Genomic DNA, 7,558 nt, shown 5'->3' with positions numbered 1-7,558 from the left:
TGACCAAGGAATTATATTCCTTAGAAGGGAAATAATTTTGCACTTCATGGGTTCTAAAGCTCTATGCTTCTCTGGAACAGGTATCTGAATCAGGCTTTATTTGTCACATCAGGACCCAGGTGGCCCATGCAGGACAGGGAGGTGGCCCTATGAGCACTGCACGAGGCGGGGTCAGGGCAGGCGGTGCCGTTGGCTGGGTCACAGGTTCAGACGACATGTGAATCAGCCTAAAAGCATGTGATACTGATTCTGAGGACTCGGATATATAACCAGACGTGGGATTGCTGGATCATACGGTAGTTCTATTTTTAATTTTTTGAGGAGCCTCCATACTGTTTTCAAAGGGCTGTATCTACAGTCCTACCAGTGGTGCATAAGGGTTCCCTGTTCTCCATGTTCTTGCCACCACTTGTAAGCTCTGGTCTTGTTGTAGAAAGCACCCCTCCCCTCCCTCACCGTGTCTCTCTTGGTCCTCTCCTTGCCCGCCTTGCCTTTCCCCACCTTCCCACCTTCTGCAGTTGGCACACACAGCAGACTTCTGCCGCTTCCTGGATGTCCCATGACCTGACCTTAAATGCTGCAGAAGCTTCATGCTTTCTAGTTCCTCTTCTTACAACGTCCTTTTCACTATCCCTTTAGAGCTAGAACAAGCTCTACCTCCTCCAGGAGACCCAAATATAAAGAGTCCCATAATAAGAGGCTGTGTTGATTGTTGCAACATTAAGGCCTGGAATAGTGTCTGGCACACTGGAGTCATGAAAATAAAGTGCATTGCAAACTCCAGGAACCCAGTTAGGATGAGGAAACTCCAGGGCGATCAGGTCTCTGGGGGAGAGGGAGTGCAAGTTGAGCCAGCAGGGGCTGCTCTGGGGCTTATCGAGGGTAGTCCACTCTTGGCTGCTCCCCGTTGCACGAAGCCCAACCTGAAGGTGGAGACTTTTGCTCACCACTGGGGACTTTGCAGCTGTGTCCCCCTGAGGAGGGGCACCAGTGGAGTTGTAGGTGATGCTCTATGAATTATTCAGCAGAAGCCAGGGAGCCCTACTCACTTTTTCTTGAGATTTACTGGTTCTTAAACAATTAGCTTGGTTCTGTGGTCTTCTGTGGTTCAGAATTTTATTTCTTTGGATCCCCAAGGGCATCATTATTGTATCATATTATATATATATAAAATACAATGTATAATTTATATTATACCATACCATATTACCTATAATAAGCAATTTATGAACTACTGTTTATTTTATTATACTATACTATAATAGTTATTTATTTATTCAGCAGAAGAGTGGTGATTAGGTTTGTTTATTTATTTTGAGAGGAGGTACTGGGGGTTTAACCCAGGACCTCGTGCATGCTAAGAATGTGCCCTACCACTGAGCTATACCCTGCCCCACTATAATGTATTACAACAAGTGCCTCAGACTTGATTCTCTGGCTCCAGGTCAGGCAGCACGGCCTCCCAGACCATCTCCGGGCTCCAACCCGAGGATGAGGCTGATTATTACTGCTCAGTGTGGGACGGCAGCCTCAGTGCTCACAGTGTTTCAGGCCAGTGGGGAAGTAAGACACAAACCCTGAGCTCCCCCAGCCCTTGGGGGAACTCACAGAGCACCGTTTAATTGGCCCAAGAAAAGAGAAGTCCTGGGTTCCAACTGACAATAGTGTGTACTATTCGGGAGCATTAAAAATAATGAATTAAAATGACAGGACCTACACAATTGGTAAAAGAATATTTATCATTTCAATATATTTGTGGCAACTTAGAGATATATACAGTGACATGCAGTAAAAATCGGTAAAAAGGAATACAAAGTTTAACTAAGGGAATAAATAAATAAATAAATAAATAAATAAATAAATATATATATTTTACAGATTTTTCTTTTCTATTCCAATTAGAGATGCTGGATTCATGTGCTCACAGGGTCCACCTCTCTGACCTTAAGTAACCATTCACCAGGGTCATCAGCCACCACCCTCCCCACTTTTTCTGCCCTTGGCTCATGACCTGACATCCGACTCTAGGGAAAAATTACAGCACAAAAAGGACACTGCTCCTTGTGCTAAGTGTTACCACAGAGAGCAGAGGATGTGGTTCCTGTGGTCAGCAGGGGGCGCTGTGCGATGTCCAGAGTGCAGGAGTTGTGCTAGACAGCTGATAAACCACTTAGCTTGCTCTAGGGGATTTGGGCAAACTGCGTCTTCACTGATATGTGACTTTTCTCCACCTGTGATGACTTCTCCTCACCCTGTGATGCCTCCTTATCACCCTGTGAGCTCCTGGGTCTGGCTTTCTTATTGCTTCAGATTTGAGTCAGATCCTTTTCCTCTATAGAGTCTTTGCTCAAATCTGGTCCAGGAGGGAATGATAGTGAGGGTCCAGAATGTGGACCTTTTTCCAGAAACAAAAAAAATTCAATCTAAAATTCATGTGAGGGGGTGGGTGGGTATAGCACAGTGGTAGAGTGTGTGCTTAGCATGCATGAGGTCCTGGGTTCAATCCCTAGTACTTGCATACAAATAAAATTAAATAAGTTTCATATAGAATCACAAGGGACTCTGAATAGCCAAAACGATATTGGGGGAAAAAAAAAGTTGGAGGTCTCAAACTTCCTGATTTCAAACATATTTCAAAGCTACATTAATCAAAACAGTGTGGTACTATTATAACGACAGACACAGACCAATATGATATAACACACAGTCCAGATATAAACTCTCACATATATGGTCAAATGATCTTCAACAGAGCATGCCAAGACCATTCAGTGGGGAAAGTACAGTCTTTTCAACAAACAGTGATGGAAAAATTGGATATCCACAGGCAAAAGAATGAATTTGGACCCTTACCTTACATCATATAAAAATTAGCTCAAAATGAATTAAAGACCTAAATCTAAGACCTAAAAATATAAAATCTTTAGAATAAAACATAGGGAATAACCCTCATGACATTGTATTTGCTGATTATTTCTTAGATATGATGCCTAATGCACAAGCAAGAAACTCCAAAGTAGACAAATGGGACTATATCCAATTTAAAACCTTCTGTCCATCAAAGGACAAAATCAAACTGAAAAAGCAACCTACAGAATAGAAGAAAATACTCACCAATCATACATCTGGTAAGAGGGATTTAAAATTTATTTTATTTTATTTTATTTTTTAATTGAAGTATAGTTGATTTATGATAAGAGGTTAATGTACAAAATATATTTAAAAAACTACAACTCAACAACAACAAGAACTCAATTAAATAACAAATAACTCAATTAAAAATGGACAAAGGACTTGAAAAGACATTTTTCCAAAGATGATAAATGTCCAATAAGCATATGAAAAATTCTCCACATCATAATTATTAGAGAAATACACATCAAGACAACAATGAGATTTCACCTCATAGCCATTAGGATGGCCAGTATTAAAAAAAAACCAAACACAATAACAAATGTTTTTAAGGATGTAGAAAAATTGGAGCTCTGCACTGTTGGTGGGCATGAACAATGGCGCAGCAGCAACTATGGAAAATTGTGTAGAAGTTCCTCAGAAATTAAATATAGCATTATTATATGATCCAGCAATCCCACTTCTTCATCTATATCTAAACAAATTCAAAGCAGGATCCCAAAGATATATTTGCACACCCAATTCATAGGGGCACTCTTCACAATAGTCAAGAGGAGGAAGCAGCCCAAATGTCCATTGACAGATGAGTGGATAAACTAAATGTGGTCTATACATATACAGCAGAATATTATTCAGCATAAGAAGGAAGGAAATCCTGTCACATGCTACAACATGGTTGACTAGAGGATATTATGCTAAGTGATTTCGGACAGTTGCAAAAAGACAAAAAGTGTATGATTTCACTTATATGAAATATTTAAAGTAGTCAGATTCATAAAAACAGAAAGTAGAATGATGATTGCAGGGGTTGAGTGATATAGAAAAATGGAGAATTGGACGGAAGAAGCAAGATGGTGGAGTAGAAGGATGCTTGTAGCTCACCCTCTCCCACAAATACACCAAAACTCACATCCACGGACCCACCCAGCCAACCAGAGCACCTGCCGAACTCTGACAGAACATCGCCCTCTTTGAAAGACAAAGACGCCAAAATCTGGTAGGAAAAAAGGAAAAAAGAAGGAAAAAGTAAAACAGTGCAGGATGGGTCCCGCAGGGCAGGAGCGGCAAAGGAGGACTGGTGCTCGTTCTCTGGGTCTCCCCTCTCCAACAGAGAGGCCAGTGGGATGGAGGGGGAACCCCCAAGGCTCAGATCTGCCCGAGCACCCCTTGACTGACAGAACTGAGTTAAACGGGCACAAAGGGTCCCCGCAACACCCAGACCAAGACGCGACTCAGCAGCTGGGGCTGGGACAGGCTGCCCGAGTCCGGCGGAGGACTGGGGCAGCTGCACTGAAGCAGCCCGAGGGGACTGCAGGGGGCTGCGCACTGTGGCTGGGAGGGGATATGGAGCATAACAACCTCAGTCCCCCATAAATTGCAAAAAAAGCAAAGCAACATGGCTGGTGTGCTCTGGGGGTAGGGGCGCCATAACCTTTGTCTCCTCAGACCTGCACCACCATTATTGGCGCTTCTTGCGAGAAGAGAGGCGGGGCTCAGCCACAGCCGCCACCTCCTTCTGTGCGTGCGCCTGGGAGGAGGCGGGCCGAGACCTGAATCTACACCCAGAGGATCCGCAACCTCCTAGACAGGACTGAGACTTGTTTACAGCTGGAGGCAGATAGGATCTTTCTGCCCTGGCACCTCAGAGATCTCACACCGCCAAGGCAAACAAGGAGCTGAGATTTGACATGGAGCAGAGGCGGGGCCATTCCTCGGTCTTCCCTGAGCCCGCCTTTGGAACGCCGACCCGAGGTGGAGCGGGCAGCTGCACAGAGCAGCGCAGAAACCGGAGCTGGGAAAGGGTGGGCGGCAACTGGCTTTCTTGGCAGGAATGCAGCACCTGACCACAGTTCTGGGAGGGGGCATGATCCGCCCAACTGCCTCCCCAGAGTGCAGCATCTGACTGCGGCATTGGGAGGAGGAGTGACTCGCTTGCCCACTGGATAGGAGCTCAGCACCTGACCCCGTGTTGGGAGGGGGCGTGATCTGCTAGCTGACAGCCACTGGGAGCAGCACAGACGAGGGTGCCAACAGAGGGCCTCTGGAAACAGCAAGCTGAATTCGTGAAACAGGGCGAAGACACAAAGACCTCTCAAAATCATTAAGAGCACAGCGTCTTCAGGAGAACTAGATAACTGATACTCCTTAAGCCACAATGCCAGAGAGATATGAGCAGTATGAAGAAGCAGAGGAACCACTCCCAATTAAAAGATCAAGAGAAATCCCCTGAAAGCACGATCAAGGAAATAGACATTGATGGCCTACTAGATCAAGATTTCAAAAAAGGAGTGATCAAAGTACTGAAGGAACTAAAATAAACAGTGTTCGGAGATATAAAATATGTCAAAAATGAAATAGAAGCTATAAAGAAGAACCAAGTAGAATTAGTAAACTCATTTGCTGAGATGAGAGCTGACCTAAAGGCTGTACAAAGCAGGCTAGATAATGCAGAGGAACGAATAAGTGACCCACAAGACAGGACAACAGAAAGCACCCAATCAATCAGAACAGCTGAAAGAAAAACAAATAAAAAACCATGGAAACAATATAAGGGACCTATGGGATAATATAAAGTGTGCCAATCTACGCATAATAGGGGTTCCAGAAGGGGAAGAAATAACAAAGGGGATTGAAAAGGTATTTGAAGAAGTCATGACTGAAAACTTCCCAAACCCAAAGGAATCAGATATCCAAGTACAGGAAGCTCAGAGGGTCCCAAACAGGAAGAACCCAAACAGACCCACACCAAGACATATCATAATCAAGATGGCCAGAGTCAAGGATAAAGAAATGATCCTAAAGGCAGCAAGAGAAAAACAAAGAGTGAGTTACAAGGGAACCCCCATAAGGCTCTCAGCTGATTTCTCTACACAAACACTACAGGCCAGAAGGGAGTGGCAAGATATATTCAAAGTCCTGAATGAAAAAAAGATGCAGCCTAGGATACTCTATCCAGCAAGGCTATCCTTTAGAATAGAAGGAGAGATAAAGAACTTCACAGACAAGCAAAAAGTAAAAGAGTTTAGCAACACTAAACCCATGCTAAAGGAAATATTGACAGGTCTATTCTAAATAGAAAAGAAGTAGGATGCTGAAAAATGAGAAACTCATAACTGGAAAAGAGATAACTGCCATGAATTACAAAAAGAATAAACACAAAATTGTGAAAGAAGACATCTAAATCATTAAGAGTGAGAGAGGGAAGCAAGGAAAGCCATTATGGAAAACAGTATGGAGATTCCTCAAAAGACTAGGAATAGACTTACCATATGACCCAGGAATCCCGCTCCTGGGCATAAATCCAGAAGGAACCCTACTTCAAAATGACACCTACACCCCAATGTTCATAGCAGCAATATTTATAATAACCAAGATATGGAAACAGCCTAAATATCCAACAACAGATGACTGGATAAAGAAGAGGTGGTATATTTATACAATGGAATACTATTCAGCCATAAAAACTGACAACATAACGCCATTTGCAGCAACATGCATGTTCCTGGAGAATGTCATTCTAAGTGAAGTAAGCCAGAAAGAGAAAGAAAAATACCGTATGAGATTGCTCATATGAGGAATCTAAAAACAAAACAAAACAAAACATAAATACAAAACAGAAACAGACTCATAGACATAGAATACAAACTTGTGGTTGCCAAGGGGGCGAGGGGTGAGAAGGGACAGACTGGGATTTTAAAACGCAGAATAGATAAACAAGATTATATTCTATAGCACAGGGAAATAAAACAAGATCTTGTGGTAGCTCATAGCGAAAAAAAATGTGACAATGAATATATATACGTTCATCTATAACTGAAAAATTGTGCTCTACACTAGAATTTGACACAACATTGTAAAATGACTATTACTCAATTAAAAAATGTTTAAAAAATGGAGAATTGTTGTTTAATGACTATAGAGTTTCAGTTTTTCAAGATGAAAATTTCTGGAGATCTGTTGCACAGCAATGCCAATATGCCTAATGCTATTGAACTGTACACCTAAAAATGGTTAATATAGTAAATTTTATATTATTTATTTTGAACAAAATAAAAAAAAAAAAGAAGCTGGGCCAGAGGTGAGGGGCACTGCTGAAGCACAGGAATAGAGCCTGTGGATGGAAGACAGGGTGTGTAAGCACTGATAGGAGGAAATACCATCTACATTTTCACTCACCTTGTGCTGCAGAAGAGCATGTCCATCCCCTCAGGATGTTGGTGACAAGCCACAGCTGTGGTGACACTGGCTGTGACCATGACACCAAAGGAAGTCACTGATGTTTTCTTAACATAGCATTATGGTCATAGAATCTCCAAATATTGTTTAACCTCATCTGACTTCGGAATCACCAATTCTGATAATATAATTGCTTTAATAGAAAGGTGCGACTTGGGCTCAAACTATTCAACATGAAAATAAAATTAGA

The sequence above is a fragment of the Camelus ferus genome, chromosome 32, assembly GCF_009834535.1.
Source record: "Camelus ferus isolate YT-003-E chromosome 32, BCGSAC_Cfer_1.0, whole genome shotgun sequence".
Classification (NCBI taxonomy): domain Eukaryota; kingdom Metazoa; phylum Chordata; class Mammalia; order Artiodactyla; family Camelidae; genus Camelus; species Camelus ferus.
Note: the sequence above shows the minus strand (reverse complement) of the source record.